This window comes from Cotesia glomerata, unplaced genomic scaffold, assembly GCF_020080835.1.
Source record: "Cotesia glomerata isolate CgM1 unplaced genomic scaffold, MPM_Cglom_v2.3 scaffold_236, whole genome shotgun sequence".
NCBI lineage: Eukaryota > Metazoa > Arthropoda > Insecta > Hymenoptera > Braconidae > Cotesia > Cotesia glomerata.
The window spans coordinates 1-10,057 of record NW_025402841.1 but is presented as its reverse complement, the minus strand read 5'-3'; the positions used below and the strand labels follow the sequence as shown (position 1 = coordinate 10,057).

Below are 10,057 nucleotides of genomic sequence, written 5' to 3'. Positions count from 1 at the left end.
ACTATCAAAATACTTAAAAAAGCAAATAAAATTCACAAAACTTATTATGTTTTATTTTTTAAACTTTTATATAAATTATTTGTGCAGTATTATTATTAAGTAGTTCATTAACAATGATCTAGTTAAAAAGTATTTTTATTTTTTGACATTTTTTTTGGTTAGTTTATGCGCTGACATGTTACATACGAACGATGTTGGCCCAGGCTGTTATATATACAGTTGAAACTTCGCTGTATAGACCCGGTCGCGCCACGAAAATACGAAAGAAAGCAAGGGTTCTGTGCTGCCGAGGCAAGAAAAATATGCGTAGCGCGCATGCGTTAGAGCGAACCCATAAAAGTTGCTCTTCTTCTGGAGTAAATTGCTGCCAGGAAGAGCGTACTCGGCTGGGAGAGCAAGAAAAAATATTTAACATAAAATAAATGTTGCAGCACCTTGTTATTTTATTTGATACAAAATAAAAGCATAAATATTTATTTATTATTGTACGGTCGAAGATAAATAAAAAGTAATTTTTACAAAATATTATTAATAAATCATTTGACTAAAGGAGCATTTTTACGGTGTCTGTATAAAATAATTAAAATATATTAATACTAATAATTGTAAAAAAAATTACTTGGCACAATTTTACTAAATATCAAAATTCTTATATTAATACTTTGGTTTCCTCGTTTGATCATTGATTGTTTATTGCATCGATTAATTGAATTAGTTTCTAATGTAATATTAGTGATATATTATGTGATAGAAATAAAAAATAAGTACCAAAAATTGTTAATTTAAGTACATCGATCCAAAATTATTTTACCAGATTGCTTCGTGATCGTGACAGGACAACCACATTTGTTGAAACGATGAAAGAACTTAATATTGAGCCGCCAATCCAAGCGCCAAAGCGACGTTCGTTTAAGCTATTGGCGCTGATTATTTTCAGTCTCATACTCTGTTAATAATTTGAGTAAAAAATTATAGTATTTATTGCTTTTTAAAATTAATATTTAGGTTTTTAGGGTACCGGAGGAGTTTTGCTGGCCAAATCTCTGTTTAACCGATCACTGAAACCTTGTAGACAAGAATTCCCACCCGTTACGACAACACTTCCATACAAACTCTGAAAAAATATTTAACAATAGAATAATAAGTATATTAGAACATAATTTTAATTCAAATAAATTACACTCTCGAAAAAAATTTTCTGATAGTTTAGTTTAGTTTAATTTTTAACAATTATGCTAAGGCTGAATGACGAATGGCAAAGAGAAAATATACAAAGAATTTTTACATTGTTATTTGGTTTAAAGAGGCAGTACCAATAACGTATTTAGAATGTTTTACATAAATTCTTATGTGGTGTTTACGATAGATAATATTGAATTGATATAAGATTAGCAATTGAGTATAAAAAGTGAATTTAAAAAAGAATTAACTTAACTCAATTTAAAGGAGTCTATAAGTTAACGGCACTAACAAAAAGGAAATTTGAATTATAAAGAAGTTTACATCGTGAAAGTTAGAGGTGGAAGGTTAGGAATTGGATTGATAGGTCCGTAGGCTATAATTTTGGATAAGAATGTGATATGCTCATTATATCGACATATATGGTTTGATGTGTCCTGACATGACTTGGTACACTTCTATATCCAGAACTTAATCACAGTCATATATGTCCATGTATAATTTTTTTCAGTCAAGGAGGTAGTGTTGAGAAAAAATTCCGACAGGTGGCGACATAGTCACTGAAATTGTCTCTTTACAAAGGGAGATTTTAAGTTTGACGGATTAAATTTTTAAAATAAAAGTATTATTTTTTTACATTTTCAAAGATCTTATTTGTCTTGAATTTTTAGTAATAATTTTCAAGGCTTTTTAGTGATATTATATTCTTACTTAGTGAAAGCAAAGGGTCGTTAAATAAAATATTTAAGGGTAAAGGAATCTGAAACAAACTAGGGAATCGAACCTGGATCTCCTAACGACCGCACATGTCGGGTGCTCTACAATTCAAGCTACCGGATCCCGGAATGTAGCTATGATTTTTTGTCATTTTAAATTTTTTTATTGCGTTAAATATTCTTCTACCAAAATTAATAATTTAATTAAACTACGTGAAAAGAAGATTAATAATATTTGAGAAAAATTGTATGTTATTTTTTCAATTAGAGCATGTTATTAAATAATGATTTTAGTTAGGAAGGTTGCACAGGATCGTACTTTCTTAAATATTGACGTTTTTAAGAAGACATAAGCTCATTCTGATGTTACACTCATCACTGAGAAACTTTCATTTGAGTACCCACATGCATTTTTATATATTTTTCATATATACATAGGCAAAATATAGCTAGGTGTCCCAAGTAACGCGCCAGACGTCATTGTAGCATTCTGGAAATAAAGCTTTAAGCCGTATTTCTGAGACGAAAAAGTCCTCAGCTATTTTTCAATCCAGACGCATAGGCTAATATTATTAATTAAAAATAACGTCTTTTTATGCGTTAGGAGTGAGAGCACTAGTGTCCAGTCCAGTGCGATTTCAAAACGAAGACACTTGATTGTACGTGTGGAATGTGTGAAAGTAAATCATGTGTAACTACGTTAGCTATAGAAGCTAGTTAGTCATACAGTTAGTTGTGTCTTTGTTTGGCACGTACTTTACTGGGACACTTTGGCGCTATTCAGCACTCTCTAAACAAATAAAGAGACGTTATTTTTAATTAATAATTAATTATCTATGAGGTTAATTAAAAAAATGGCTAAGGACTTTTCATCTCAGGAAATTATTTTTTCTTCATCAGATGCTACAAATGGCGTCCTGGTTACTTGGACACACCCTGTATATAACATTAGGGTGGCGCAAAAAACCGACTATTTTTTTTTTTTTTTTTTTTGAGTCGCGAATGAAAAATGTTAGTTTTGATGTTTTAAGAGCTCTCTCAAAGCGAACAGCTTAAAAAATTTTTAAAATGTTAAGCTGCAGAATTTTTTTAAAATTTCAAAAATCGTCAAAAATCGAATTTTTTTTTTTAAATTTTTTTTCTTGTTACGGTATAATTTTATAGACCAAAAAAAAAAAAGTTTCTAAAAATTTCAGTTCAAAAATTTGAATTTTGAAAGGTCGCTTCATAATTTTTTTTCAATTTATTAGTTCTTTATTAGTTTTAGATTTTTCGAGCGACCTATTACTATTCAAATTAAAATTCCACGCATTTTTTTTTGTTTATTTAGTAAAATAATCGATAAAAATACACATCACGAAGATGATGAACTTCAAAAATCAAGCTAACAACACTAGAAAAATATAATTTTTTTTAATTCTAATAATTTTATTTAATCAACTGCCAGGCGTGGGTTCGAATCCCAAGCTTGGTCTTAAGAAACCAGCTTGGTTAAAATTTGACCTTGCCACGTAGGTTAAGATTTTTTCAAACCAAAAAGACCTCAACGTACCACTCCCAACACTTAAAGTCGGCGATATGACTAATTAAAGAAAGAAAAAAAAATTATGAGCGACTTTTCAAAATTTAAATTTTGAACTGAAACTTTTAGAAACTTATTTTTTTTTGGTCTATATAATTATACCGTAACGAGAAAAATTAAAAAAAAAATTCGGTTTTTGACGATTTTTGAAATTTTAAAAATTTGGAGTGACCTCTTAAAAATTTTTTAAGCTGTCTTTGGTGAGGGCTCTTAAAACATCAAAAACTAACATTTTTTTCACTCGAGACAAAAAAAAAAAAAATAGTCGGTTTTTTTGCGCCACCATAATAAATATATGAAAATTAATGTAGGTACTCAAATGAAAGGTCTTGATGAGTGTAAAGTCGGGTGAGTTTATATCTTTAAAAATGTCAATAGCTCTCAAGATACAAGGTCATTTCTTAATTATGTATCTAGAGATAGAGCATTTTCGAAAGTAGCTTAAATATTTATTATTATAAATTTACTGTCCGTGAGATTGATATGAAATCTTGAAAAAGACACAAATTCAAATCAAGATCTTTGGTAATGATACCAAATTTCACTAAAATAGTACATTACATACCTAGCCAGTAAAATAAGAAAGCCTCAGATCACATGTAATTGTTGGCCGAGGCGAAGCCGAGGTTGACAAACATGTGATCTGAGGCTTTCTTATTTACTGGCCAAGGTGTGTATACTATTTTTCTGCTCGACGTAGCCGGAATGTGGCAACTTTGTTTAGCGCAGCGGCCAGAAAGTTGCCACTTTCCGGCCGGAGGGCAGAAAATAATAATTTTATCATATGGCTATCCTGGACACAAAATTTTTTTCTTACTTTTTAATAATATTGATTTATGCACGAATGGAAAATCTTTACAAATAAAACCCTTTTCAAAACTAAATAAAAACTACCGGATTCTTGATCAAATATTTAATTCTTAACTCAATTGGTTTCTAGTTTAATAATTAGCTGCTACATCAATTTTTTTAGAAAAATAAAAAATAATTTTTTTATAGCCTAATTTATTAGTATATAAAAATTAGTCATAAATGGCAAGATCAGAAAATTTTAAGCAGTTTTCAGAATAAAATACAAGACTTACAGGCCTTATATCCATATCAGCACATTCCAACACTTGTGGTAACTAGAGGACCGACTCCAAGAATACTGGTCCCAACACCTTGACATTACTAGGATCAAATAACGCTTCTGGAATCATCAATCTGATCGCTCCATAATCATCATTATAGCCAGTGGGAAACTCAAAATGTTTCATAGGCAACGCATTAGCTGCGTCTTCGTCGTGGGATTGTCCGTCACTTGAAGGCAATTCATTTGAAAATCCTGGAGAACTTCGCGGACCATATACTAAGCCAAGAAGAAGTCGGCTTGAGGCCCGGCGTCCAACGAGGCGGGTCTCTTTCACGTACCACATCTATTCGATGATTAAAATTAACTATATTTTCTTGCTCTCCTAGCCGAAAGTACGCTCTTCCTGGCAGCAATTTACCCAGGAAGAGCAACTTTTATGGCCTGCTCTAACGCATGCGCGCTACGCATATTTTCTGGCTCGGCAGCACAGAACCTCGCTTTCTTTCGCATTTTCGTGGCGCGACCGGCCTATACAGCGAGTTTCAACTGTATATATAACAGTCACAACATCGTCTGTATGTAACATGTCAGCGCATAAATTAACCAAAAAATGTCAAAAAATAAAAATACTTTAACTAGATCATTGTTAATGAACTATTTAATAATAATACTGCACAAATAATTAATATAAACAGTTTAAAAATAAAACATAATAGTTTTGTGAATTTTATTTGCTTTTTTATATTTTGATAGTTAGTAAAAGCAATGTTTATAAAACGATCCATGTACTCTACAAACTTGTAATAATTTAATTTCAATCTTTCTTAGTCGTCGATTACCATTAAAAACTAATTTTTAATCAACTTAAAAAAATAAATTCTGTAATTAGAATGAGTTTAAATATTTGTGACAAATTCTGTGCATGATATCACTCTTAATCAGAGCATTTGTTAGTAAAGTTTAAAATAACATTTTTTTTCAATTTATTAACTTTTATTTTTTTTTTTTATACCCGCCCCGACCAGCAAAGCCTTGGCTTCTCGTCTCGGCTTTTGCAAAAGTCGGGCGGCGTTCCTCACGCCCGACAAAACTGGCTTCGCCTCGGTTTTGCAAAACCCCTCCCACGGGTTGCGTACTTTCGGCTGGAGAGCAAGAAAAATAGTATACAACCCATGACCAAAATGTTAGATACCCTGATCGTATGCGATAGGATATTCGGCTACGCCTCGGCCATCATATCCCATACGCCAGGAAATCCAACTTTCTGGCCGTGGGTTGTAATATACTATTATTGTAATTATAAATTAAATAATTGTTCCATTTTACCTTTGCTAGATATCAAACAAGCTGGAGTAAGTTCAATATTTTTTTCTTCAAAAATTGCCTGCATTGCATCGTTATAAAAATCCCCGCCCAGTGGACTTTTAACGATACCTTTGAGTTATGACATAGCCGTCGTGAACAGGAACAGCACTTGTGTGAGTCGCACCACTATCGACGACCATAGCCGTCGATCTTCCGTTTGCATAAGCAGCTAGGACGGCATTTTTGCAAATATACATTGCGGGGACGTTGAATTTTTCAAACATTAACTCTAATAATTTTCTCTTTTAGGACGTGTGTTCCAAGGACACTCGGACATTAGTATCGAGGTGGTGCTCAGATAGTGCATGAAGTCTTTGTTTGTATGTATACTCAGCCAAATGTTCGAACATGTCCCAGTCTTCTATCATGCCGTCCTTTACCATACTTACTATCTCCATATCTGAAAAAATTTTTATTTTTAATAGTTTATTTCATTTTGAAGGATTGTAAGAGTTTTTTTTTTTATTTTAATGCATAAAAAAATTACTTAGAAGAAATTCATTGTCTTAATTAAGGTGATAAATTTCTGAATCAAAAAATTTTCAAGAATTTTTTCTACTTAAATCAAAATAATGAAGCTTTTCAAAAATAATTTTCTTGGTTTAAAATTTTTTCTCTTGAATCAAGTTATTTTTTTTTTTTTTTTGTATGGGTCACAGTTAGATTAAAGTAATCAAAAGTACACTTTTTTAAAATCAAGAGTAGTGTGTAAATTTTAAAAATAAACAAAAATAAGTCAGTTGAAAAGGTAATTATTTACAAGTGGGTCCACCATTTTAATTTTCATTTTTGAAAATTTTGATATTTTTTTTTTTAAATATTAATACATAAAATTTAAATTTAAATTACATAAAATATTTTTAAAATATTAATACACTAGCAGTTCGCCCCGGCTTTGCACGGGTATTTAACAAAAATTTCTGAATTATTTATAATATGAGATAGCCTATGTCATCCGGGGATAGTGTAGCTTTCCAACAGTGAAAAAATTTTCAAATCGGTTCAGTAGTTTCGAGCTTATTCAATGCAAACAAAAACAAACCAACAATCAAATCTTTCCTCTTTGTAATATTAGTATAGATGACAAAGAAATTTATTGAAAGTTTTGAAGCCTATTTTAAGATATTTAATGTTATTTTATGTCGTTTTATGAACGCGGCCATGTAATACCGAAAATTCTAAATTTCTCAAATAATAATAAATTTGTCCAACTTTTTTTGGGCCTGAAAACCTTGTAGTGGGTGCTAAAAACAATTTGATTGGTATATAATGATCATGAGAAATAAATTTTATTGAAAGTTTTGAAGCCTATTTTATGTTATTTTATGTCGTTTTATGAACACGGCCATGTAACAACCATTTATAAATTTTTTAGAAAATTGTGATATTAAACTTTTTTTTTTTTAATTGTTTGTTTTTTTTTAGTACTTTTTAAAAAATCATCTAAACATCAAAAACATCAAAAAGATAAAATAGACATTTTATCCAAAAACATAAGAGCCAAAATTTTTCCTTCCTCACTTTTGAAAGAAGAAAAAAGCTATCGAAATCTTGATTTTTTCTTTCACGATATTTTTTATAAACAATCAGAATAAAAAAAATTAAAAATGTTAATTTTTCACCTAGATATGGCCAAAAATAGGGTAGACCCCACTTGTAAATAATTACCAAAAAATCTCAATGATCAAAAATACTGATATTGTAAAAAAATAAATTTTAAGTATTTGAAAGTACTTGAAAATTATTTTAACGCGTTTTAAACTTTTCTTTTTCTTTAATTTCCAATAGTTTAATTAGATTGCAACGAGGAAAAATTTTATTAAATTAAATGTCGCAATAGAAAATAAAAATTACAAATTTTCATATTTTTTTTTATAAAAATTACATTTTTAATAAAATAAAATAAATTATACTTTTAATGTAAGAGTAATAATTGTTTAAAAATTGAATTATAAAAATGGGTAATTTATATGAAAATAATAAACTGAGCATACCTTTTCGCCGAACTTGAATAGCCGTAACATCAATGTTATAATGTTTCTTGGAAGATTGTGGATTGGTTTGATCAGAATTATCAAGGGGCGTCCTCCCCACACCCCGAGGCTGGTCGGAATTTCGGCTTTTGGACAATCCTTCTCCGCCATATCCGACGTGCTTGAAGACTTTGATGTCCAACATCAAATATAATGGCGCCGACCTCGTCTATTCACGAGGCATGCGCAATAATGGATATATTTAATGTCAGACTATTATTTATGTAGACAAATGTTTGAATATAACGATTACTCACCACCACCGTAGACACCACCGCTCATAGGTATACACAATAGTATCTGATGGGGGTACTAATTTTGTGCATGCTTATCAATCCTTTATATATTTTATACACAATAAAATCGCTATAAGCGCTGTAAAGAGATAAAAAATTACTCTGTTTAAGAGTAAATAAATCAGTAAATTCCTGCAGAGGAGCATCTGTGAGGTCAACTGTGGAAGGATGTTAGGGGATGAAATCGAGAAGCCGAGAAACGTTCGGGGGTGAGTTTTGATGCGAGATGATATCCCGAGATTTTATCTTCTGCGGGTTATGTAAAAGATTTTTTTGCTTGTAATTTTTGAACAATAAAATAACATATGAATTTGTTTTTAAAAATAATTTTTATTGTAAAAAAGGTTTAATTTTTATGAAAATTAAGTTAGCCGTGACATCTAAAAATTATTAGAATTTTTTTTTTTCCATTAAGAATTGTTACAAAAATTCATTTTTAAAAACTTTAAGAACTATCAGTGTACTTTTTTAAAATTATTTTTTGTTCTAATTTATTTAATTACAAAAAAATCAAAAATTTAATATAAATTTTTGGTTTTTTAGTGAAATTCTAGTTTCATTGCAAAGGAATCGACTTGAATTTGTGCTTTCTTCATGGCTTCATATTCATTCCCACCAGTAGTCAATTTATAATGATAAGTATTTAGGCTGTATTCCGTGAAATGTTTCATCTTCTAGATACATAATTAAGAGATGACCTTGTATTTCGTGAACTATTGACATTTAAAAGATATAAACTCATCTCGATGTTACACTCATCAAGACCTTTCATTTGAGTACCCACATCATTTTTTCATATATTTTTCATATATACATATATATATATATATAAGGTATATATATATATAATATATAATATGATATATATATATGATATGGGTACTCAAATGAAAGGTATTGATGATTGCTAACATCAGATGAGCTTATATCTTTGAAAAATGTCAATAATTAAAAATGACCTTTGTATCTTGTGAACTATTGACATCTTTAATGATATCAGCTCACCCCGACATTACACTTAACGAGACCTTTCATTTGAGGTTTCACATCAATTTTTCATATATTTATATATATTATATATATGTATATATGAAAATATATAAAAATGCACTTGAGTACTCAAAATGAAAGCTCTTTGATGAATATAACATTGGGATGAGCTTACATCTTCAAAAATGTCAATAATTAAGAAATGACCTTGTATCTTGTGAACTATTGACATTTTTAAAGATATAAGCTCACCCCTACATTACACTAATCAAGACCTTTCATTTGAGTGTCCACATAAATTTTTCATATATTTATATATTTTATATATATGTATATAGCGAAGAAATATATCAAAAAAGCATGTGGGTATTCAAATGAAAGGTCTTGATGAGTGTAACATCGGGATGAGCTTATATCTTTAAAAATGTCAATAATTAAGAACTGACATTATTATCTTGTCAACTAATGATATTTTTAAAAATAAGTTCATCCATATGTTACATCATCACGAGACCTTTCATTTGAGTACCCATATCAATTTTTCATATATTTTATATTATTTATATATATTATATATGTATATATGAAAAAATATATCAAAATACATGTGGGTACTCAAAATGAAAGCTCTTGATGAGTGTAACATCGAGATGAGCTTTATATCTTTAAAAACGTCAATATTTAAGAAAGTACAGTGCAATTTAACAAAATTCATTATTTAATAAAAGCAAAATTTTATTTATTTATAGCTCACAGTCATGGCAGTCACATAGTGACTGCAAGGTTGCTAGTTGTCTTTATTTTCATGACTTATTATATAA

At 29.8% G+C, this 10,057-nt stretch overlaps 1 pseudogene; it reads right to left on the bottom strand.

Annotated features, from left to right (window-relative positions):
• Window positions 1-811: 811 nt before the first annotated feature.
• LOC123274142 lies at window positions 812-8,232 on the bottom strand (annotated as a pseudogene).
• Between the last annotated feature and the right edge of the window lie 1,825 nt (window positions 8,233-10,057).